The sequence below is a fragment of the Branchiostoma belcheri genome, unplaced genomic scaffold, assembly GCF_001625305.1.
Source record: "Branchiostoma belcheri isolate BF01 breed outbred unplaced genomic scaffold, Haploidv18h27 scaffold48, whole genome shotgun sequence".
Taxonomy (NCBI): Eukaryota; Metazoa; Chordata; class Leptocardii; order Amphioxiformes; family Branchiostomatidae; genus Branchiostoma; species Branchiostoma belcheri.
Window position 1 is genome coordinate 1,570,256 of NW_017804109.1, and position 26,055 is coordinate 1,596,310.

A 26,055-nucleotide genomic window follows, 5' to 3' on the forward strand; every position below is an offset into this window, starting at 1 on the left:
GTACGTATGTCAGGTAGATAATACAGGTGGGGCAGAGACGAGACGCAGGGACTTTCTTATCTTGTCCTTATCAAACTTGTTATCATGATCAAAGACATTCCAGCAAAAAAACATGTCTAATCTCAGCTTATAAGATTTACAGCTTACTTGTACCTGTAGGATGACTTTGTGTGTGTGTGTGTGTGTGTGTGTGTGTGTGTGTGTGTGTGTGTGTGTGTGTGTGTGTGTGTGTGTGTGTGTGTGTGTGTGTGTGTGTGTGTGTGTGTGTGTGTGTGTGTGTGTGTGTGGTGGAAGGGGGAACACAGCTGAAAACAGCACACACACGCTTTCAAGGTTGGTTCAAGCAAGAGCTTGACCAAAAGTTAAGTCAAGTACATACAGGTAAATATAAATTAGGTATGTGTGGTATTAACAAACTACCTATTTCATTGTCACTTGGTGACACCTGTGATAATAATGTAAAATAATATATGAAGATTTCCCCCAGAAAACTTGAAGTTCTAACTGTTAAAACTACAGCAGAGAAATGAAGTGACCAGGGCACCTTGCACTGGATAGGTATAAAAGTCAGAACTTCATGAACTTGTGTCATTTAGCCTAGTGTACACTTCAAGAAGCCCATAGGCGAAACCGGTCGTGTGACAGGCTGAATAAAAGTTCTAAACGGGAACTATGCAGCTCCAGATGTCTTGTTGAGGGACGACTGTGTGTGCAAGATGTCAGTTAGCTGAGGAATGAATCCACTCTACTATATACATGTACTACAGCAGAGAAGAGAAGACAGACCTGCAGGTGAGATTTATAGTCTTGAGGTGGAAGGTCACACCTGTCCTCGGTAAGACACGTCTGTACAAGCCACACCTGCTTCAAGGAAAGGTCAACGTACTCCTATCAATTATAAATATCTTAGTTTCTATCTTCAACTTTTAAACCTTCCGATTAACATGTTACGGATTTCTAGAAGGATTGTTCCTTCTTGTTCCAAGCTAGGTACACATTTTTTCACTGTCAAGTAAAGCAATGGGTGTAAGTTAAGTCCACAAAGGATTTGAACACAGAACCTGTACAAGCCACACCTGCTTCAGAAAAGGTCAACGTACTCCTATCTACTATAAATATCTTAGTTTCTATCTTCACATGAAAGCTCAGTTGTGTTGGTAAAATTCTAAGATATTGTTCCAACACAAAAATTACCATGAATTTTAGGTTGAAGGTCGACGAGTTCAACTGAAAATTCATGGAGAGATCTCTTTTGTGTTGGAGTAAAGTTTAAACTTCCCATTATCTTTCTATCTTCAACTCTTAATCCAAAACCTTCTGCTAAACAAGGTTGTGATTTCTACAAAGTTCCTTTCTTCTTGTTTCAACCTAGGTACTCATTTTCACAGTCGAGTGAGGAAAAAGGTGTAAAGTGCATTTTCCAAGGACCCAACACTTGGGCCTGCCAGGGATTTGCACCCAGAACCTTCGCATTCAAGTTTTCAACTACCTATCTTCAACTCTCACTTATAAACCTTCTACCAAAGTTGTTCCAAGCTAGGTACCAACCTGGGTCAAGGGAGGATATAGATGAAGTAAATTTTTTCAAGGACACAACAATGTGGTCTGCCAGGGATTTGAACCCAGAACCTTCCGATTCAACTACCCTGACCACAAGACCACCCTTGCCACCACAGCTTGATCACCTGTCCTTAGTAAAGGAGTAGATTTCTGTTAAGATATGTTCATTTTTCCCATACCTAAACATTTATCAGAGTTTCATCTTAACTGACATGAATCATATCTCCCCTCCCCATCTTAAAGCCTTATAATAGCTCAACATGATTTATAGTTCTGTCATTGACAGAGATGGCATCCAATCTGAAAATACCGTAATTCCTGATTTTTTCACTGTACTGTTATGTTCACTGTTTTCACTGTCACTTCTGTACCATGAACTTATTTACAAATAATTCCTGGACTTTCTTTTTCCTGCACCTGTCGCCACAGTAAATATATAGTTCCATGAACATGTCCATTTTTCTCAGACCATGAACTTTTGCTACCGTGGGCATAAAGTGAATTACAGTATTCACCCCTGGACAAAGGAAGGCCACAATGGCATACTACAAAGACAATTGTGCTCTTTTTGACTCTGATTTTCGCCTGTTCTCAAAAAAAAAAAAAGATCACGTCCACCATGGGTAGTCCATGGTAGTTGTGATAATACGGAGCTGGGCACCCAGGCTACCGAAGCTCCACAACTCAACAACTCAGTATATATGTACAGTGCCGATTCATAAATTCCGGAAAAAGCCTGCATGTGCCAGCTTGTCGTATACGTCGCTAAGTACTGCCGCAAATTCACAATACCAGCTTTGTATTCCTGTGGTTTAGTAGCATTTTTATTTTTGGCCGGATTTTTTTTTTATTCGCCCGTGCACACTAGTTTGGGGGTCTACAGAGGACGTCATCCATAAAACTAAGTCAGTGTGGCCTAAAGAATGAATAAATATAACTAAATTTATCGCAGGCGAACAAAAGTTCAACTAAACCTCTATCAGCGTCAAATCAATAACGTCCTTGGCAGACTGTTTTTACCAGGTCTGGTCATTATCAAATCTCAGTGCACCCAGGCGTTAGTTAAACAGGTACAAGTGGCCCGAGGCACGGTCTGAAAGGGACGGGTAAAAATATTCGCACTAGAACGTTCTGCCATTGTTGGCAGGACAAGGCTAATGAGGGGTGTGCGAGTGACTCATGTGGTCATAATTATAGCTACAGGTGATGTCGCAGTTCGCTCACTTCTTTCGTGGAAGAACTGCCAGATTTAACAGGAAGGCTGGCACTGTTGTAGCGTAGGTACAGCAAACACAATAGGCTAATGATTGAATAGGTCAAGCAACAAACTGAACTCAATCACGACATAGGACTAAACGTTTCAGAAACATCACAATCGAGGAAATAGGTGTAAAGTGCCTTTCCCAAGGACACAACATTGAAGCCTGCCAGGGATTCGAAGTCATAACTTTCAGATTCTAAGTCTAGTTACCAGACCTATTCTAGCTCCCGAGTCCTACATCCTCTATTTCCTGAGAGGATGTAGGACTTCGAAGCTACATCTAGAATTATAGGTCTGGTAACCAGGCTACCACAAGACAACCTTCAAGTTAATTCTACAGTGATATCCATCAACAAACATCAATGTTAGCTTGTCAAGGGCTTTAGTCTTCAACCCAAGAGCTTGTGCCCATACAACTCTAAAGCAACAATCAAATAAAATGTGATGTAGTCAGGCTATCATGTTTGTCTGTCACGTATCCTCATCTGTATCTGTATCCGTATAACCGGCGTAACACACCAGCTTCGCAGGCACGTGGCGCGGTGGCAGCTGGCTATATCACACTGAATTACCTGTTCAGTCATCCTCCTACCTTTAGCCTTCTTCCTTCCCTTGGTCTCAGCACTGTCTGTTGCGGGAGGGGGGTGTGAAGGGCAGACAGGTCCTGATGAGCAAAGGTGCTCCCCCTCTCCCCAAAATCCTAGCACCATCCCCAAAATGCTCAAATTTAGAGTTTTCTCTTAGTATTGTCATGAAAATTTGCTAATTTTTCATAAACAAATTAGTGAGTGAGTGAGTGAGTGAGTGGAGCACCTCTCCCCTAAGAATTTCTGGGGAGACCGCTGAGATACCCTACCTTTAGATTTTTTTTCTCCCCTTGGTCTCTGCATTGTCTGTTACAGGAGTGAAGGGCAGGCAGGTTTGGATGAGTGCGGCAATTTGCTCAACACACACACACTCACATATACAGTATGTCTGGTCTCCATCCTCCTACCTTTAGACTTTTATGTGTTACACTGAAGGGCGGTTATACCGGCTATACAGATAGAGAAGCTGGTGTGTTACGCCAAAAGACAGTTATACCAGCTATACAGATACCCTACCTTTAGACTTCTTCCTTCCCTTGGTCTCTGTGTTGTCAGGTGCAGGAGTGAAGGGCAGACAGGTCCTGATAAGCGAGGCGATGCGCTCTGTCTCCTCGCGCCGGGTGCAGTACACGATGATGGAGTCCAGCTCCGCAAACCGACGACCCTTCAGCAGGGAAACCAGAGCCTGGATCGGGAAAATTTTCTCAAAAATTATGTTTACCTTCACAGAAGAAATTACATATTGTTTTTGCTCAATTTCTTCTTCTTCCTCTCCTTCTTCTCCAAACAAATAAGGTCAATGACCAGGACCGGACATCTGTCACCATGGTAACTGGTGTTGGGTTAGATCATGTTGCAAGTGCCATGCAGAACTGAGTTCAAGAGGGGCTACATGGTCACCGTATATTGAATGTGTTTGAGTTACCTGTAGAATAAACAAAGCGGTAGTTTGTTAAGCTGGGCCATGCGAGGGTAAACTTGCGAGGGTATGCATTTCTTTGCAAATGTTACATTTTTAAATATGGTTTTGCAGCATTTTTTTTCCGGCCAGATTTTTTTTATTCGCCCATGAGCACTTGGGGGTCTGCAGAGGAAGTCATCCATAAAATTCAGTCAGTATGGCCTTAAACACCTCTGAGTCCTACCTGGTCCCTGTACTTGTCACACGACACAGACAGGTGCAGGTTGGGGGGGACGGCCGCCCCGCGAACTGTCGCGCCCTGGTCCGCAGGTATCCCAAGATGCTCTGCAACGCTGGCGGCTGTCGAGCGGGTGGCTGTGGCCGTCAATCCCAGCAGGCATTGCACGCCGTACCGCTCTCGTAACACCTGTAAGGGGGGTAGAACAAGGAACGACATGCGTGAGGCTGTATGGGAAAGTCTGTGAATAGTTTCATCAGGTTGGTAAGTTTGGGACCGCATTGTACCGCAGTTCTCTGTAACCACATATACCTAGATATGTAACTATCATACGTAACTTTGGGAATGCATCTATAGCAGCAACACCTGTGCTGCAGTGCAATTTTTGTGAACCAGTCAGAATTGCCCTGAGGAAGGTGACAGACAGTCACCGAAACATCGGCTGTGAATAAAACACATGGTTGTGTAAAAATCGTCTCTTTACTCTTAATATTTTGTATGGGAAAGTGTTTGTAGGTATGTGTATGTCTGTGTACATGCGCATATGTGTGCATGTAGGTATGTGTGTGCGAACTTTTGCATCATCTTGCAAACCTAAGATACAAAGCGTTGAAGTTGACCACTCATGTGTCTGTGAGTGTGGGCCTCTGTGTCTGTACATGCATGTGCGTGCGTCTGTGTATGTGTGCGTCTGTGTGTGCATGTAAGTGTGCATGTACATGCGTATGAATGTGCGTATATACATGTACTGGTGTGTGTGTATGTGTATGTGTGTGTGTATGTATGTATATAATGTATTGTACATGACTGTGTATACTTTGTCACCCTACCTTACACAGCCTGAGATAGGAAGGCCTGAAGTTATGTGACCACTCCGACACACAGTGAGCCTTGTCTGTGTGTATGTATGCATGCGCGTGCGCGTGTGTATGTGCGCGTGTACATGTGCGCATGTATTGTCTTACCTTACACAGCCTGAGATAGGAAGGCCTGAAGTTGTGTGACCACTCTGACACACAGTGAGCCTCATCGATGCAGGCGAACGCGATCGGCGGCAGGCGGTTCACAGCGGGCAGACAGCCGGTCCCGTAACCGCCTCCCCCTACAAGAGCCTCGGGAGAAATCAGGAGAAGGTGCACCTGGGGAAGAGCCAGTAAAACTTTTTTTATAATCTCTCTTTACTTCATGAAGAGGTTCATCAGAGTCGATGATCAAAGCTTACAGTGGACGTCAAGAACTTGGAGATACATGTTTGCTTATTTCATAAACAGTCAGTGATCGATGAATGTACTACTAACTCTTAATATGAATTTTCAAAAACAAAGAGAGCATGGCAAATTATAACAGACACATTGTAGTACCACAAAAGCAATACTTAAAACCAGGGTACAGAAGTTTTGACAGAAGAACTTTTATTAACAATAACTCCAGTTTCAGGGAGTGATTGTACAGTTGCTGTAGTTTCATTGTCGTTTTCCTCCCAGTCGTCTGTTTTCATCTTTTTCCATTGCTTTGCTATTCCATGAACTTAAAATGGTTGAGAATGAAGAAAAAAAGTGATATGCCAAAAAAGTGGGATTTGATCTCACCTTGCCCTCCAAGATCAAGTTGACGACGTTCTCCCGCTGTTTCTGTGTCATGTTGGAGTGGAGACAGGCGGCCTTCAGCTTGGACGGCAGGCCGGTCACCTGGGGAAGAAATTTGTTTGTTTGTTTGTTTGTTTGTTTATTTGTGAAACACTCAAATCAGCCTGCTGGCCCACTTTTCTAGCCTGGTTGCCAGACTCTCTAAGCTCCAGAGTCCTACATCATTTGCGAAGAGGATGTAGGACTCAGGAGCTATAATAGGTCTGGTAACCAGGCTACCACTTTTCATTGAAACCATGGGGCTTTTTTTTCTCTAACTGTTGCAGAGTAGAGCTCTTTTAAAAATGCCATGTTTTTAAGTTTAGTATTTTTACTCAAATAATGGCATCTAAATACATATGTCAGAACCATCCTTTTCATTTGCAACCATTAGTTAAATGGAATTACATGTAATGGTCAACAAGTATGGTTTGGGGTACGCTACTGGTACATATCTCCTCCAGGCTTGTTATGGTAACGGAAAGAGATTTAAAAACAGGTGTTTCAGTTTCAAGCTTTTACATTACTCCTGATATCTAGAACTAATGAAACAGTTTTAATCTTGTGCTAAACCTCAGAATTATAGCTATGCTGCATGTAATCTTTAATTTTGTAGAAGTATAGGCATCCCTTCATCTTGAGAGATATTTTGTAGTCATTCACTATACAACAGTTCCAGAAACTTTTAGAAAGATTTTCAAACTTTGCAGTTTCCTTAGTAAGTTTCAGGTCCACAATACAGCAGATTCTTTTAGTTTACTGTGAACAAGGCATTATGTTTCACCATTGCTGTGCCACAACTCATACCCACAAATTAGAAACGTTTCCATTTAGAGGCAATTATAGCCTTGCATAATCGGATTTGGTATAAATGAGCTCGTACACTAAACACCTGTAGAGGGAGATTTTGTGAGAAGAAAGGCACCGCCGCCCTCTCCAGACCTGTGCAGGTTGGTAACACACTCGGTAACCAACACTTGTTGTTGAAACACCTGTTACACAAGGTGTACAGAGACTGGCGGACAAAGGGGCCACGCCCGGTCTGAACGTGAGAAAGTTTGGGGGAACAGGTGTGCTGGATCAAACACAGCAGGTGACTCAAAAAGCCACAGATTTACCCGTTTGATGTTTTATTGAAAATCCTTTACATTAAACAAATTCTAATCTGTTCTTCCTGGATTCATTAAACACAGAAAGTGTCATGACAAATACAAATAACATGACCCACACATACAGAAGAATTGAACTCATGATCATATACTACTAACTACAAGCAACATGAACCTGTGGATTCTTTTTTTTTTAATCTACCAGCATGTCAGCTTTAGCTCAGCATTAGACTGCCTAGACAGAACGCTGTCAGAGTTTTGCACTGAGGAAAGATTAACTTCTCATTTTCATCTCTGTCTGTCCCAGATCATAGCAATTTCATGTTCCAAAGTTCAATGGTAGATGGTAGAAAAGTTCTCTCATGATTTCCTGGTCCTTCCATGCCTCAGACTCCTGTGAAAGTCTTTATTGTCATTGCTACCTGCACTACACCAGGTAATTGGCAGGGGCTTTTCTCAACATTTCTTCAATGCTACAAAAAGAGTTTAGCAATGATACACTCAAGATAAAATGGTCACACATGTAATATTTTCTGAAATAGAAGAAACGGAAACGGGCACTGCATTTTATTCAGGTCTTCAGATTAGTGAAATGAAGTAGAAGAAAATTTTTCTTCAGAATGGCGCCAGTTAACGTAAATATCATTACTGGTAGTCATAGTTCTCATATTTCAGGTGAATGTGGGAAAATTGCAATGACCAATAATCCTGGTGTTTGTTAATAGTTTCAGTGGTACTTAGTCCCAGGCCGGGAGTGTGTGTAAAAGGATTTCCTACTTTGATGGGGGAGATTTATAAAGGCAGTTTTGGTTTTCACAACACACTGAACAAGTGCTGTGTACCGGTGTGTGCTGGACCGATCCAGGACTTGTCAAGACGTTTAGGTTCAGGTAAAATAAAAACCTAAAAGTCAAGAGCCAATTCCGGACTAAAAAAAAACATGTCACATTCCACTTTTGTAGAGACTGTCCTGAGATGAAGGAATCAAAAACAAAGTTTTTAAATAAAATTCCAAAAGTTTTAAAGAAATCTTGACATGTTAATATAAGCCCAGAAACTACAGTAACTACAGTCATGAAAATCTGAGGAACCTGAAAATTTCTCGGGAAGTCTCCAGTTCAAAGAAACAAACTTCAGTCCCCCACAGGTGGGCATTTCTTGAAAAGGGATAGGTCGTCTTCTTTTGTTGTTTGTTTGTTTGTTTTTCCTACACTTGACGTCATAGAGTGCATGGGTAAAGTCTCCCTCTGTGCTTAACCTGCAGTGAACACCGGTGTTCAGAGTACCTAACAAATCCATCCACATACAAAACTACAGCACGTCAGCACCTGCATGAAACCCCAATTTTTCACGGTTTTCGTTGGATTTTTGGTCACCGCTGCATCAGAATTTTGCCTGTTGCAGACGATATATTTTCCGACATAGCATTTGTAAACTACAGACGGGATGTTAACCTTTTACATGCGAATACGACCTTATATGAGACATTCTGCCGAAGAGCTATCCACAACACATTACAGGTTTTGTGCAGGTGCAGTACGTTCTGCCAACGTGCTGAGAAGTTTGTGTACTTTGGGTGTTCGTTACTGTTACTGTCACTGAAGCATGTCCTGTACTAACTGGGCTTTTGTGGCTGGCTTAGCCAGGCCTTGGAAAACCGTGTAAATCATGGGACACCTGTCTTAGATACAACAGGGACAGGAGGACACAGTGTGCCCACCTGTGCTCAGGTGTGAATACCTGGGTATCGGGTTACCAGGTACACCACAACAGGTGTTGGGGTTAAGGACGGTTAAGTGGGGAGAACACCACTTCCGCACAGGTAACCCACTCTCCAACTTTCTGCAACACTGGCTACTTTTCATTTATGAAATCAAGTTTTCAAATTCGAAGGACACCATGTCCAAACCTAGGGTTTAACCTGTGTGGGAAACCTTGTTACAGGGGAGACATTGCTCCTCCTACCAACAGGCAAACTTTCTCACAGGGGAGACATTATACCTCCTACCAACAGGTGTTTCCTTTATTGGAGACTTCCTGTGCTTTGGGGACCGACCATTTGTGTCATGGGGGGGTGGGAAGGTCCCCCCAAAAAAGGCTATGTAGAACTGCATCTTGATTGGTGGAGTGAATTTTCATCCAGGACATTAAAATGTTTCCCATTCTTGGGTGTAGTTATAACTTTAACAGTCTTTGTTACAGACCCCCCCACCATAGTTTCTGGACAGTCCCTTAATCAGCACGCCCGTTAATGGCTCCTCGTTAGATTAGCGGCACGCCTGGACAGACTTACGTGATTTTCCCCGCCAATTACCTGATCTGGCGAGCGGTTTTTGAGCGATGTTTAGGAGATTAGTGACCACAGGGTGGGCTGTGCTGTAATCAGGTTATGTAGTGTAGCCTCCATAGCAGGCCAGAAACTGGGGGTTTTGGGGGTCTTCAGGGTCTTTGGGAGCTTTTATGTACTATTTTCTGATTGCACATAGACAACATAGCCGGCCTGGTTTCATTACCCCCGTTTTTAGAACTGGGCTAATCAGAAAACAGCCGAAGACCACCAAACCCCCAGTTCTATAAGCCTGCTAGTTATACTGCTGGTAATGCCACCTGTTTCAGTGGTTTGTGTTACAGGTTCACTGGCCTGGTTTTGCCTAAGTCTTGTTGTTTGTTGTCATGGTATGGCTATCCTGTGGCCTAACTACAACTTTGTTTCCATAGATAATGAGGCAAAATAAACCAATACAGTTTTCATGTTCTAAATATTCAATAGAGATACGAGGTCTCCAAACTCTCCCTTTTATGTTGTAACGGCACATTTTCATGTTGCCTGAGTGTCAGCCTTCTTAGCTTTCGTCCGCTCCCCAAGATCCGCTCCCCAGCAGAGAGCGGATCTTGGGGAGCGGACGAAAGCTAAGAAGGCTGACACTCAGGCAACATGAAAATGTGCAATGGTTTTGTGGTCTAATTAAAACTGAAGAATTTGACAAATTTCTTCTTAGTAGAGATAAAGTCTTGGTTTGAATGAACTGAAGACAGCACACATTGTTCAAAAGATACAATGTACCTACAATCCACATGACCTGCAGGGCACAAAAATTCAGAAGGACATAAGCTAAAAGGACTTATTTCAAGGTCATCAGGAGGACCCTTTGTGTGATGAAGGTCAGAGTCCTGGAGGTGTCCCCGCCCAAGGACACAGCCACACGTGACGACCTTCATTAGTATGTCTGTACATTGTCTGAGCTATAAATTATCAGTCATGTTAGTTCTGGAAAAGCAGAGAACTGTGGAAAATGTAGTGACTCAACACACTGACAAGAGAAATTGAGTTGAATGCCTACAGTATTGTTCCTTTTTCAGACCTACTCACTACACCCTACCCCCAATTTTACCTTTAGACACCTGTTCTATTCCTCAATTTATAAGAACCCTAAACCACCTGTTCTGTTGCTACCATCATGGAATTAGAGAAGGACTAGGCCCCGCGACGGGTGTTGCTTAGTATCGTGTAGAAGTAGAAGGAAATGATCTGATGTACCAAACAAAAGTGGACAAAAAACCTTTCTGTTGTTGGCTCTTAAGTACTACAAGGGGATCATTTGAACTGTAAGAGTTAGATCATGTAAGGAAATGTTCTAAAGATGTGATGTCATACAAAGTGTAACTTTGTCTTATTGTTATCTGTTTCACTTTTTCATTAAAATGTTTCAGAAAAAATTATGTTTTTCAATTTTTTAAACCTTTACCTGATCGTCCATAAGTGAGACCAGCGGGGAAATCACCAAGGTGATGCACTTTGACCTCTTGGCATACATGTAAGCAGGCAGCTGGTAACAGAGAGACTTTCCTGCTCCTGTGGACAGGACTACCAGGGTAGACATGCCTGGGGAGGGGGGGAAGGAAGGAATGGATTAATAAATGAATGAATGAATGAATGAATGAATGAAAGAATGTATTGGTAGATGGATGGATGAATGAATACATGCTTTATTTGCATTAACACTTGAGAGATTTACCTTAGCCACACCTTCAGCTCTATAAAAAACCTATTGACAATAACTTGTTATCATAAACCTGTTTTGGTCATTACATACTTGTATCTTCCCTGGACAGCCATTGTAGCCTGTGTAGTTCACTTATCTTGCACATCTGCTAAATAGACTTATCAACTTGACTGTAGTTCTGCAATTTTTTTTTATCTGATCACCTACATGTATGTATTGTATCTTGTCCCTGTAACTGTTGACTTTCCAAAATCAGCCAAGCTGCCTGAAAATCAGTGTAATGTACTGCAAAATTTCGCCAACCAATAAATTATTGTATTAATGCAACTTCAGTTTCCCATAAGAAACTCCCTCACCAGACAGTATCCTTGAGACGGCCTCCTCCTGACCTGGTCTGAACTCCTGATACCCCAGCTCTCCTAGCGCCTTCTGCACTGCCTTGGTCGAGACTAAGGGATCAAGACAGGTTTCTTAGACAGACGTGAGACACATAGGAGACAAAGATACAATGGAGCTTCCAAAACATCCTGTCTTCTACCAACTGTTTATTTGTAGGAGTGAGAATAAAAAAAAAATCATTTATTTCACCATATCTAAAACAACAGCATGGATTGTTAACCTTAACCTGCTAAACATAAGTTTCAAATCTTACCTTTTTAGTGATAGAATACATTTCTAATTTGCTTACTGTAACTACTTTGTCCCTCCCCTAATGTTCACTATCAACATCAAAGGTAATAATATTTTAACTTCAGTCTCTGTTGCAATAGTACAATTAAGGATAATTTTTGAGGATGGCATTTCTTTCAAACATTATCCATTTTGTTTTCTCCATTGAGTAAAGTGAATACAATTTCTAAAATAGATAAACAAAATATATGCACTTTTTTGTACTGCATTTAGCCCATATGCGAAAGAACAATGAAGATAATCAATTAAGAATCATACCTTGTTGTTCCCCCTCCTGGCTGGGGGGGTAGAGGGGTTCCAGTGGGGGGAGGTGGGGGAGGGGGTTCGTAGGCAGGGGCAGGGAGGGACACAAAGTCGTCAGAGGGGTGGGGGTCGGCAGGAGACTCGGCAGTCTGACTGTCTGGTACACCGTAGGCTTCAGCTCCTGTATGGGGAGACAAAACTGCTAAACTCTCTACTCTGGACAGCAGAAGGAGAAAAGAAGACATAAACCCTGAGATACGTTACATAGAACTCCCTTGGGCACTGGGTCTTCATTGGTAAGAAGAAAGATGGCCACATCTGCTGAAAGATGGCCACGTATGCTGCTTCCATAGTTTTCTTCTGGTTATTACAGCAGAATGATAAATTACACAGTGAAACTAGCTCTGAGAGAAGAAGTCAATAGATCCTGAGAGCTGAAAACGTGAGAAAGATGTTGACACCTGTTTTTGACCACTTGAATAAAAAAAAAAAACATGCCGCATCATTCTGAACCCCAATAACTAATCATACGTATACACCAAAAAGAAATCCATCAAATCCATCGTGAGCTACTGCTGCCTCTTTTTTCTGGAAGTAATAAAACTATTAAAAACCCCTCACGTTGATCCTCCTGTCCACCTGTCCTCCCTCCTGCTGACCCCGGTCTCCTCCCCATGGCCATCATGGCTGCCTCCTCCAGCGACGGGAACGGGCTCACCTCCTCCATCTCTGACTCTTCTCCTCCCTCCTTCTCTCCATCACTGGTCCAGTCATCCCGCGCTCGCTGGCTCACTGCAGAAAATAGGCGCTTGTTTGAGCCTTTGTTCACTAGTACTACCGTCAGTATTTGTGAAAAACTCAAGTTGGTCTGCTGGCCATAGCCTGAGTGTCTGCATTTTTAGCTTTTGTCCACTCCCCAAGATCCACTACCGGCCAAAAAGCGGATTGTGGGGAGAAAACAAAGCTAAAAAGGCTGACACTCAGACTATGCTGGCCACTGATTGTGGGTTTGAATCCATGAAAGGCCTCTGTGTTGTACTTTTGTGAAAGGCACTTTACACAATTACTTTCACCTCACTCCAATCAGGTGAAAATGAGGATCTATCTTCAGTTAGGAATGTCCTCTTGGATGAAACATAACCCAGGAGGTCCCGTGTTTGAGGTAGTTGATGATTTTGAGGAGAGGATCTCTTACATACATCTTGTTTCTTGCTCTAACTTCAAATAATGAACTAGAAAGGTAATATTTGCAATGCAAATGCAGAATGTTTACCTTCGCATATGGTCTGCTCTGTTACGTCTTACTCAAACACATTCATATATATGGTCAAACAGGAGTCTAAATCCCTCCAGCTATAAAATTGCAACATGATGTACCCCAACATGTGACAGACATCTGGTTCTTGCTTTTGTCATTGACCTTTTGCGTTTGGAACAGAGGAAGAGGAAACAGAGCAAAAACAATTATGTTTTCCTTCCGTAAACATAATGAAATTGAAAAAAAAAACCAGAAAACTCACCTTTCCCATTAGCGGTGCACTTTGTAGCCCAGTGTCCCTGCTGACCACACTTGAATCAGAGAGAGAAAGAGGGAGAGAGAGAGAGAGGGAGGGAGAGAGGGAGAGAGAGAAAAAGAGAGAAACAGAAAACTCACCTTTCCCATTAGCAGTACACTTAGTAGCCCAGTGTCCCTGCTGTCCACACTTGAAGCAGACGTCCTGTGATTGGTCCCTCCCCTTCATCCTCTGTTTCCACATCATCCTGCGGTACTTCCCTCCCGTCATCTGTCCTCCCTTACGCTTGTACGTCTTCCTCTTCATGTTCAGTCGGACAAAGTTGTCCTTCCGCGCAGCCCCGGCAGAGGAGATGGAAGATCTGGGGGGAAGACAAGATAGTTTAACTCTCTCCCTGTTGCTTAAGCCCATAACCAATAGAGAAATGGTAACCAAAAAGCTACTTCAGTGTGTTAGAGGTTAAACTCACACAATAGCCATAGGTTCATTCAAAGAAGTACATATTTCATGTTCTATACTTTCAAATGATAATTTTTCAAAGGTTTCAAAGATGGAAAGTTACAATATGAATATTTTGTTAACAAACATGCTTTCTTGTTTCATCTAGCTCATTTTCATACACAAAAAAAGATATCTATTTAGTCAGCAAATCTGGTACCTTGGGGCAGAGAATTTCTTCTTCATGTTCCCTGCTTTCTTCACTTCTTTCTCTTCGTCTTCTTCAATCAGATCATCTAGACTCTTCTGTTTCTCTCCCGACTCTTCTCTCATCCCTCCCTCTGTCCCTCCCTCATTCCCTCCTTCCACATCCTCATCAAACTCATACAGGTCACTTTTCTTGTCTTTCTTCCTCCTGGTTGATGTTTCCTTCTCTTCAGCTCCCGAAGACACTTTTCTCCTCTTTCTTGGACCAGGTTTTCTTACGGGAGAATCGTCTTCGTCTTGTACTCCTGGCAGGTCTTCCTCCAGTTCTTCTACTTTTCTTTTCTTCCGCGTTCCAACAACTTTCTTGCTTTCACTTTTGACTGGGTTGCCAACATTTTTAGTCCTTGGTTTTTTGGTCAATTCAAACACGTCAGACTGGTGACTTCTAGAAGAGTTTGTTGGTTCAGAGTCATTTGTGTCCATGTCACTGACAGTATCAGTTTCTTCAATGACTTCATGATCCCTTCTTGCAGATGAGGTACTGACAAGGCTGGGTTTGTTCCATTTCTTGCTTGCAGGATAAGGTGTAGAGGTCCTCTGAGAAGCAAAGTTGCTACCAACACTTTCACTTGCGATAAATCTTGACTGTGGACATTTACTAGACTCACTTGTCTCTCTGACATCACCACTGAAAGAATCACAGTCAAAGCGACTTTCTACATCTTTCCTTTTGGGGGTAAAACTATTAGTGAGAATTTCTATATCTTCTAGCTTCTCAGCACTGTTTACAGTTGTTTTCCCTGAGTTCTTGCTCTCTGGAATGTCTGGTTCAAACATTTCTGTGCCCTCCTCACCATTCCCACACCTCTGTAACCAGGCCGTGTTGAACCTGTTTCTCAGCCTGGCATTTTGCTGGCCGAATGGGACGTTACACGACATCCCCGGTCGAGTGGTCAGCGGCGTTTTGGTGTGGACCATCTTCGGAGTCCTCGGGAAGCAGCCAGTTTCACCTGTCCCACTGTCATCTTCTCGGCAGGTGTCTTCCACCACACCTGAGGTGTCTCCGTTTTGTGTTGTCACGTGTTGGGTTGTCTTAGATGGCGTGAGAAGTATTGGGAGTTTTCCTTGGCTAGAAGGGTTTTCTTTATGACCAGTCTTGGAGTCATCCTTGGGTGTCTTACTCTTGAGTGATGTGGGTATGCTCTGCAATATGGGGAAAACAGATCTTAGCCTTACATGAGAATGTCCAAGGTAAGTCTTAGAATTTTAAGAATTCAACATAACATAAGGCTATGGATTAAACTTAATAAAGTTATAGCTGTGTGGACCTGAAGGTTCCTGTTTAATGAGTGAGTGAGGGAGTGAGTGACTGATAATGAGAGAGAGTGAATGAATGAATGAATGAATGAATGAATGAATGAATGAATGAATGAATGAATGAATGAATGAATGAATGAATGAATGAATGAATGAATGAATGAACGTACCTTGTTGACAGGCAACAGTGCAAATCTCTGCTTGAGTTTCTTGCTGAATGAATGAATGAATGAGTGATTGAAAATGAGAGAGTGTGTGCATGGGTGAGCGAGAGTGAATGACTGAATGACTAAGACAGTAGATAGATGCTCCTGTACCTTAACAGACAGCAGTGCAGACCTCTGCTTGAGTTTCTTGCTGTATGACTCCACCAGGGAGACCTTTGCCTGGCTCTTTGTCTCCTCCACCTGGTCAGTAGCAGCCGGTTTGTTCAGACTCGACCCCCACACATCATCCACCTGTAAAACATGTCATTTCTGTTGTTCTTTGTTTCACAAAACAAACACATTTAGTCGTAACACACAAGTTTTGTACTGTAGGTACAAACTAACTATCTAAGACCAGACTGTAAGGTTTGATCCACTCACACTGGGAAGGACCTCTACAGTTTTCAATGACTACTCTAGAAGATTTAAGCAGTTTGTCTTGCTTTATTTAGCTTATTTCAGGTTGTACAATTGTACTGAAATTAAAAGTAAATCATACTACCTTTTCTTTTTCTTTCTCTTGCTTTTTCTTCAAACTATAGTACTCTTTGTAGGTGTCTGAAAAGAGAAAAATTCATATTGTTGCATAGCCCGTATTTCAGCTTATGCTAAGTCAATAAAACCAAAGTGACATAATTACAAGACTTAACATTTTGCTTTACCTTTTATGTCCTGAGGGGCAGCAGCAATGTCATCCTGTGAAGAAATAACATGGCTATGTCAAGTGTGAAAGTAAAGGATTCAGGAAGGTTTATATGAATCAATTAAGTAGTCAATGATGCGCTTTTGCAGCTGGCTGTAAATTATACCGAACGACCTTTTACAGCAACCTGTTAAAGCTTTCTAGTGAGGATGCCCCTACTGTACTTGATGTCAGCAAGTTTCACTCTTTGATAGCTATAGAGTTTTTGAATGCCTCAATAGTTGGTTGATAATTTCAAGGAGGTTTAAAATCTACTTGATAATTCTGGTACTTGAAGGTATTTCATGTCCTTTTTTCTTTGGATTCGTTACCTTGTTGGGTTTGCGGCTGTTTTCTGTGACAAACTCTGCCTCCCAACTCTTCAGTCTCTGCTTCAGGGTGCCGATATGCTCCATGGCTGGACGGAAACAGAACCACACATCAGAAAACTGAAGTCACTGCTAGAAAGTTGATAGTAGTTCAAGGCAAAAATATTAGAGCGGTTCATCTACGCTCTATAATAATAATTGTTTATTGATTGATCGAAGATAGAAGAGTACAATCGCTAGCATGTTGCAGCGCAACTAATAAGTAGTGCTGAATTATATGCTAGTTTAAAAACAAAGAAACAAATATTGCACAGTTAACAAATACACAACTAGACAAGTGAGTATTTCACAGTTAACATATAGACAACTAAATATTAAGCGAGTAAAATGAACTTAACAATATTTACAATATCAACCAATAAATTATTAATATCATCAGTGTAAAAATTATTAATTTTATCGTATGTTACGAATTATGTAGAATTAAAACGGCCGATTTACGGAAAAGGGCTTACGGGCCACCGTAGAAGCACATTCATTTTATTTATCTATCAATCTCAATTACATACAGGTTGTCACATAGATTCCGTCAGCTGAATTCGCTGATTTCCAAGAAGCCCATAACTGGCAAACAAATTACCGCTTAGGAGCTCGTAATGAATACAACTTCAAGGGAAATAAAATTATATTTTGAGCAATAACAGAACTGCTTCTGACATGAAGCTGACTTGCGTAACTGTGTACATAAGAAATTTTGCTCACAAACGTGTCACAATCAGAACTACTATCAAACCTTCCTCGTATCTAGAACAAGGAAATACTGCCTAAGAAAAACAGGGGGCGCTTTTAGACCACGACCAAACCAGAAGCCGAGAAGCGCTAAATCCAAATATGCAGTAAGCAGCCAAGGAGAGCTCTGGCAAAGCTAGAGCCCTGTGTGCTCTAAACGCTACCATTTCGTCAAAGAAAACCTACAAAGTAATTAGTCAGCATTCGTATCGTTCTTGAGCAGAGTGAAGAAAAGTCTGAGCTTGTTTCTTCCAGTGTTTTCGGAACGTCGCGATTAGAACTGGAAGGCCCCCCTCCCACTTTTCTGCTTCGCCACGAAAACTGCCAAAAATATTACATTCTCCGTAATTTCTGGCGTAGAAACTATCATACCACGTAGATTGGAGTACTGTAATACATAAAATGACAGAAGTATCGTCCTTGACGTTTTGTTTACCTTTTTCCGATGCGTCGAAGTTTTGTTTTTGCCGCCAAATCAGCAGGGCGCAGCCATATTGGTCGTGCTCAGTGCGCAGGCCCGACGCGGAGCATGACGGGTAAGGCGCGAACGTGCACCTGTTGACCTTCGCAGCAGGTGACCTCTCGGAAGGACGAATTTCTCGTTTTTACGGCTTTCTTAAGTTTTTTAACGTCTCAAACTATAATTTCTTGCACATTTTGATATAAGTTGGCTCTAAGGAATACCTGGAAGTTTGGGCTATCAGAATAAACACTTGGGGATTGTGGAATAAGCAAAACAAGTTGCGATTTCGTGGAAAAATCGTTTCTCACCTAGGTGTAAAGAAAAACAGACATATTTAGCACGTTTTTCACAAAGCTCGCGCGATATGAGCGGAAACGCTCGGTGCTAAGCCAATTTTCACTTCCCTCCTAATCCTGGATGAGGGACCCTTGGTTGTGATCACAAACCATTCCCTAGCCCTTTCTATAATATTACACATGAATTGAACACTGGAATGACATATGGTGTGTGTGGGAATACTAAATACCTGTTTTTGTTGTGTACGTGTCACTTTCTTCTGTTTTCTGACAGCGGGTTTCGCCTGTAGTGTTACTTCTGATTTAGAGATTTTTTAACAATTAACCATATCAAGCTAAAGGACTGAAATTGTGAAAAGGGGAACAAGAAGAATGTCAATGTCGATGTGCCCAGTTTGTGTATTTTATGTGTGTATTGCCGCGGGGCTTCAAAACGACAAAAGCGTTTGCAGACAAAAGCAGACGTGAAACAGGTTTTCAATAGTTCATTTGCATCGTCTGGGAGCCCCGTGTTGCGTATAAACCCTGAATAGAGGTGTGAAGCGGCTAGTTCTGTGGGATAATAAATGAATGAATGAAGACCTCTACTGATAATGGACAACCAAATGTCCCTCATTCAGGATTAGAAGGGAAGTGAAAATTGGCTTATCGCCGAGCGTTTCCGCTCATAATTATCGCGTTTTATCGCGCGCGAGCTTTGTGAAAAATGTGCTAAAGCGGTCTATTTGGTGGCCAATTTCTACTCTTTTCAACAGTCTCCCGAAGCCTGGTAGAGTAGCCTGGTTACCAAACCTATTATAGCTCCCGAGTCCTACATCCTCTCCGCAAATCCAATTTTGATAGTGAAATAGTGAAACCCTACATCTGCTTGAGTATTCTCCCGCTATGCTCCCACGCCGTATCGGCAGGTGTTCGGCAGAGTAGAACAAAGGACGGCGGGCCGCTTCTGTCGGAATTCTCAACCTTTGTTATAGTTCAGCGGGCTGGCGATAATACACACACATAAACACACGCGCGCGCCAAATCTGGCCTTGGATAGATCTAGAGGTATTTTTGTTCTGCCTTTTGCCCCACCTTTTGCTGTACTGAATGAAAACACTTACTTCTCCAGTGGATTAGCCTCTACCAGGCACCGCGGATCGCTAGAAAAATAGTAGAAATTGGCCAAAATAAAGGGAATAGTATACCATGGGGAGTTTTATAATAGCCCGCCAGAGAGGGTACATTTTGTGACCCACGGAAAAAGGCCGATGCGGCAAATTGTACTCTCTAGCGGACCAACTTCTCTGGCATCTGATCTCTATATTTTGCCAATTTCTCTTTGTATCCGCCTCCCGAAGCCTGGTAGAGGCTACCAGCAGGGTACTAGTTAGGCATCTGGTCATATTTTCGCACCGTATTTTGACTTTTTCTGAACGAAAGCCAATAAATACAAAGAGCAAACGGAACAAAGAAACTGGTGAAGAATACGTGACAAAATTCACTGTCTGACACCTGCTTGTAAATGATAAACATAAAAGGTAAAATGCACACACACCAATGAACAAATCTAAATCATAATAACCTTGCACCCGATTTTATTCCCCTTTCACCCAACCTTGTAGCATACCTATCGAATCATACGAAGTAGAAACCGTGACCGAATATATCTTTTCGAAATTCCCACACACTGTGGTAAAACATAGCCTCTACCAGGCTTCCGGAAGCAGCTGGAAAGAGTAGAAATCGGCCAAATACTATAGAGAGATAGTATGCCAGGGGAGTTGGTCTGCTGGAGAGAACAGTTTGTCGCACCTTCTCCAGCATACCAACTCCCCTGGCATGTTATCTCTCTATTTGACCGATTTTTGCTCTTTTAGCCGCCTCCCGAAGGCTGGTAGAGGCTAGATAAAACAGAGATTGTCGGAGCCGTACAAGGCCGCTCCTGACGAGAGAACAATAGGATCACCGAGCCACGGACTAGCATCACAAAAACACGCCCCAACCTTGGCACGTTTTAAAACTGCACGGAAATAAACTCGCAGGGCTGATTATGTTGTAATCACACACAGATATCGTGTACAGGCGGTGTCGTAGCCTCTACCAGGCTTCGGGAGGCGGCTGGGAATAGTAGAAATCGGTCAAATAGAGAGATAACATGCCGAGGGAGTTGGTCTGCTCTACCTCCATATCTAGAGCGGCAAAATGTTCTCTCTAGCAGATCAACTCCCTCGGCAATGTATCTCTATTTGACCGATTTCTATTCTTTTCAGCCGCCTCACGAAGCCTGGTAGAGGCTAGCGGTGTCGGACGAGTCAACCCTCTCGCTGTCGCGCAGTGTGTGCTTTTCCCGGGTTCTCTGTTTACCGTACGACTCTGCTCTCAAATGTGTGTATCTAAAGTCGGATTTGTAGGAAGTTGCGGCATTAGGGAAAGTTTCCGTTTACAAAGCGGACCGCTAGTGTGGGGTACTTTCTCCCCGGTCAGCGCAAGGTGTACCTTTACAGGTTCTTCCGTGAGAGAAAATCGGAGATAGATCTACCACTATTATAATATTTGCGTCTCTCTGAAACTTCCTGTCATTAGACCAGGCTTAGGTCGCGGTTATACGTGTGAGAAATTTCAATAGAGTTCTTTATTTAGAGTGTAGAATTACGTGCCAACCCTGTGGCATTAATGTATGTATATGGGAACTGTCAGAAGTTTTGCAGTGCCAAAGAGTGAAAGACCGAGGTGACTGGCGGTCGCCCCAACCTTAGCCTCCGTAGCAGGCTTATAGAACTGGGGGTTTGGTGGTCTTCGGCTGTTTTCTGACCAGTTCTAAAAACGGGGGTAATTCAACCAGGCCGGATATGTTGTCTATATCATATGCAATCAGAAAATAGCACATAAAAGCTCCCAAAGACCCTGAAGACCCCCCCAAATCCCCAGTTTTTGGCATGCTATGGAGGCTACCCCAACCTGTTGTCAGTACCTACACACATCTGGAACTTGGCGTGGGGGCACGTTTAGATCCTAACGTCCAACATGTGGAACAACTCAACATGAGATAAAATTGGCTAACTAGTCGTTCAAGGAGTCGAAACGTTTCTTTAGTTCCGAGCGGTTTGTTCTGAGGGTTAACCTTGAAGCAAGGACTCCTTGCTTGAAGCATGGAGGTAAAAAAATCATGGTTGAAGTCATGTTGTCCTTGTGGTTTGGACAGCGGAGAAACGTCGTTTTTCTTTCGAAAATTCAAAGGATTTGCGAAAAATTACGCCCAATAGATTATTTCTTCTTGTTCTCACAGATTCCTTGTACCATGGAGCTGTAAATCTCAAATTATTGCTCAATGCTTGCACCAAGAAACTTCTTGCTTGCACCTTGCACTTTTTGTTCCGCACACCGTACATGCATTTTTATGCGGATATGATGACGGAAAAGGTGGTTTTAATTGTTTATTTTTGTCACCAGTGTGAAGCCATGTCGTCCGGTATAAATCTCCGCTCCATCTTGCCAACACCCGGCCATATGATTGTCGTTCACACATAGCCTCTACCAGGCTTCAAGAGGCGATTGGACATAGCAGAAATGGGCAAAATAGAGAGATAACATGCCAGGAGAGTTGGTCTGCTGGAGAGAACAGTTTGCTGCACCCCTGGCATGCTATCTCTCTATTTGGCCAATTTCTACTCTTTCCAGCCACCTCCCGAAGCCTGGTAGTGGCTACCATTAACCAACACCCGGCTACCATGTCTACGTAATTGTCGTTCACACATCGTTTGGCGCGGCGTGCTGAGTCGCACGACCGGGAACTGATGTCCTCCAGATCCGCGCACGACGTCAGGGCGGAACGCGAGGTCTCTCTAGACTCGGATCAGCAGGCTCGGTGGTGGGCTTTACATAGCCTCCATCAGACCTTTTTCCAAGCGGATATGGATAGTAGAGTTCGGCAGAAATAGGGTCAATAGCACAGTACCGAGGAGGTTTAAAATTAGCAAGGCCAATGCTTGTATAATCTCTTGAAATGAGGCAACAAGTGCCATGGCAAATGCAAACTCCCTCGGCAAAATACGTATTTTCAAGGAGGTTAAATACAACCTCCTTGGTATTTTCCATACCATACGGTACAGCTTGTAATAGGTCCGCTGTGGCACTGCCTGCGGTGGAGGCTAGCCCCGTTAGACCTGTCCTGTGGAACGCGAGGTCTTGCCGCGTGCTGGGAGAGGCCGTGGCGCAGCCTGTGGTAGAGGCTAGCCCCGTTAGACCTGTCCTGTGGAACGCGAGGTCTTGCCGCGTGCTGTGACTGGCCGTCACACAGCCTGCTGTGGAGGCTAGCCCCGTTAGACCTGTCCTGTGGATCGCGAGGTCTTGCCGCGTGCTGGGAGAGACCGTGGCGCAGCCTGTGGTAGAGGCTAGCCCCGTTAGACCTGTCCTGTGGAACGCGAGGTCTTGCAGCGTGCTGTGCCGCCCGTCATCACTCCGGTTATAACTTCCAGCTGCCGACAACCTGAGAGATCTACTCTCCAAGCAGAAGTTGTGGGGGAATGATCGTTACATTTTTATACTATATGATGGCCGTTTTTTCTTGTCCTGACCCCCACCCTTCGGTGGCCGCGGACCTTCTCTGGCTAATGGATACTGCCTGGCCAATTTGATACTGTCTTTTTGCCACCGAAAGGGACCTGCTTGGAGATTAGAAGATCGCACCATGACCATGTACCAACCTGCGGCTTAGTAGAACAGCTATTATAAAAGCAGGCGGTCCAACATTAGAAATTTGTGGAACACTGCGAATTGACAAAAGAATTGAAATTTTCGATCAACTGCTGTTTTCCCGTCGCTTGTCATTCACTCAATTCTGGGGGTAATATCTGCTTTTTTCATGTGGTCGAGGTTATTACTACTAGTATATTACTAGCATTCCTTGTTTCCAACATTCAGCGATGAACTTGATTTGACCTCTGGTAACCCCAAAGTATCTGTTGGGGTCGTTCACATCCCACGACTGAATTCGACCTACATCTCTACACCCCGGTATTGTTCCCAGCAAAGACATTATAATGTCCTTGTTCCCAGCTATTGTTCGCGACTGAAAAGCTGCCGAACTCGGCGTTCTAATGAGTTTGCGGCTCTCATTTTTTCAAGCCTGATTTTTCTGGAACATCTGGAGCGAGCTGTGTCGGGGGAGGGTCGGGGGTACGTCAACCTGCCGACCCCCCGCGCACCCTCGCCCGCAAATTCATCCGTCATAAAAGTTTCTGTGATAACTCTGGCGCCACAAGTCGTCAAGTTCGCGTGTGTTTTGTTTTGGGAAGGGAAAAAACTTCAGAGTCGTAGAGGGAGAATTTCTGTTCATCTTCAAGGCTAGAAAACCCACACAAACCACCACACAACCCCTACTATGGCCTACATCAAATTTCGAGCTGGCTAAAGCCCTGCCTACATGCACCCTAGCCCTCTGGTTCTTCACGGCTGGCTGTTCACACATGCATGTGACACATGTTCAGTTTTCCTTACGTTTTGAAGCATGGAGTTACTAGTATAAGGCTTTTTGAACCTCCTTCCTTGGTACAAGCATGGAGGTAGAAAAATTCTCTCTTTTACCTCCATGGTACAAGTTTACATCAAAGCGGTCACTACACTTTCTTCTTCTTTAAATGTCACAACAAGCCAAAACAAAACAAAACCCACGCGTTCTTCTTGCCAAAACGGGTCCTAAACAGAGCGAAGAAGACGAATCCACAGCGCGATTAGAAGGTACGGTGCGTTATGTCGGTTGCGGCGCGTGTAGGAATGCCTGGCCGCCGACACCGTGAGAACCGAGCGGTGGCCCATTGTGTCCGGGCCCCTGCGGACCGAGTACTGAACAACCTGAACATATGGCGTCCGTTTGTCACTGCTGGTTCCCGCGTTCTGTACTACAAAAAAAAAGCAGGCTTGAAAAAAAAGCACAGATATCTACTCTGAGAGCAGAAGTTTGCCAAACTTGTTTGGGTTTTGGACTAAAACTGAACATGTGTGTGAACCGCCACGAAAAATCTAGAGTACATGTAGGCCATTGAAGGTCATTGAAGGGGTTATGTGGTGGTTTGTGTGGGTTTCCTAGCCTTTACCAGGCTTCAGAGGGGACCAGATGAGTAGAAACTGAACCTCAGAGAGGCAAACTGTACTCCTTTAGCGGACCAACTCTCCTGGCATGTTTTATCTGTCTATTTGGCCAATTTCTACTCTTTCCAGCCACCTCTGAAGCCTGGGTAGAGGCTAGGTTTTCTTTTCTCGTGTTTATAGTGGTTGTCAGATTTGATGTCCCATGGGAGAGATCATTCTCTCTCCCCGCCTGTAATTGGTGCCTTTATAATTGAATCCAGCAATTTAAAACTTGATGTGACGGTCGTTCCGTGTGTAACATTACACGTCTCAAAAACTTTCCCCACTACTACTAGCCTCTACCAGGCTTCGGGATGTGGATGGAAAGAGTAGGAATTGGTCAAGTGGAGAGATAACATGCCGGGGGAGTTGGTCCGGTAGAGAGTACAGTTTGCCGCAACCAAAGGCATGTTATCTCACTATTTGGCCAATTGCTACTCTTTCTAGCCGGCTCCCGAAGTGTGGTAGAGGCTACACCACAGTACAGGTAAGACTTGGAGTCTTGGAGCGCGACTTGTCAGGTGTCAGGACCAACTCCCCTATGACACGTTTAATATCTCACTATTTGGCCAACTTCCAGCCGCCTCCCGAAGCCTGGTAGAGGCTATATAATACTACACGTCTCAAGAAAACTTTCCCCCACTCTCACAGGTAAAGACTCGGAGTCTTGAAGCGTGTCTTGAGAAGTGGCACTCAAGACTTGCACCTGTCGGGCCTGAGTGTCCCGTTTCCCAGCCCGAGGGCACCTGTCCTGGCTTGCTCGGGCACACAGGTGGGACACATCCCGCACAGGCTTCGATCCCCTGTACTGTAGCCTCCGTAGCAGGCTTATAGAACTGGGAGTTTGGTGGTCTTCGGCTGTAGGTTTGACTGGCCGCTTCGGAGGGAAAGAAACTACTAGTACCTTCTGGCGGCTGGACTCCCTTGGCCAATTTTACTCTCCTTTTTTGCCCAATTCTACGATCCGTATTCCCGTAGAAAGGCCTGGCGGAGGCTACGTACATTTGGCGGGCGGCGCCACGTGCGGAATGCTGCGTGCATTCCTGCGGGCGCACCCCGAGGCCAGCCCCGGCCCGCCTGCCGCCGAGGCGCGGGGGAAGCTAGCCTCCATACCATGCCAAAAACTGGGGGTTTTCTTCGATTCATGGTCTTTGGGAGCTTTTATGTGCTATTTTCTGATTCATATAGACAGCATAGCCGGCCTGGTTGAATTACCCCCGTTTTTTAGAACTGGGCTAATCAGAAAACAGCGGAAGACCACCAAACCCCCAGTTCTAAAAGCCTGCTGCAGAGGCTACCCCGGCCTCACCCCGTAAACCGCCTCGTCACTTTGAACCCGCCATCCCTCATTTCGCCAAAGACCTCCTTGATGCCACTTGAGGTTCGGAAAATAAATAAAAGACTTGTTACGGCTGGAACCGCTGAGCTGAGGAAGAAAAAAAACTCCTCATTACACCTGTGCAAGCCACCCGATTGGCTACAGTGACA

The 26,055-nt window shown here is 43.8% G+C and overlaps 1 pseudogene; it reads right to left on the reverse strand.

Annotated features, from left to right (window-relative positions):
- Positions 1–2,071: 2,071 nt before the first annotated feature.
- LOC109479326 lies at positions 2,072–25,350 on the reverse strand (annotated as a pseudogene).
- Between the last annotated feature and the right edge of the window lie 705 nt (positions 25,351–26,055).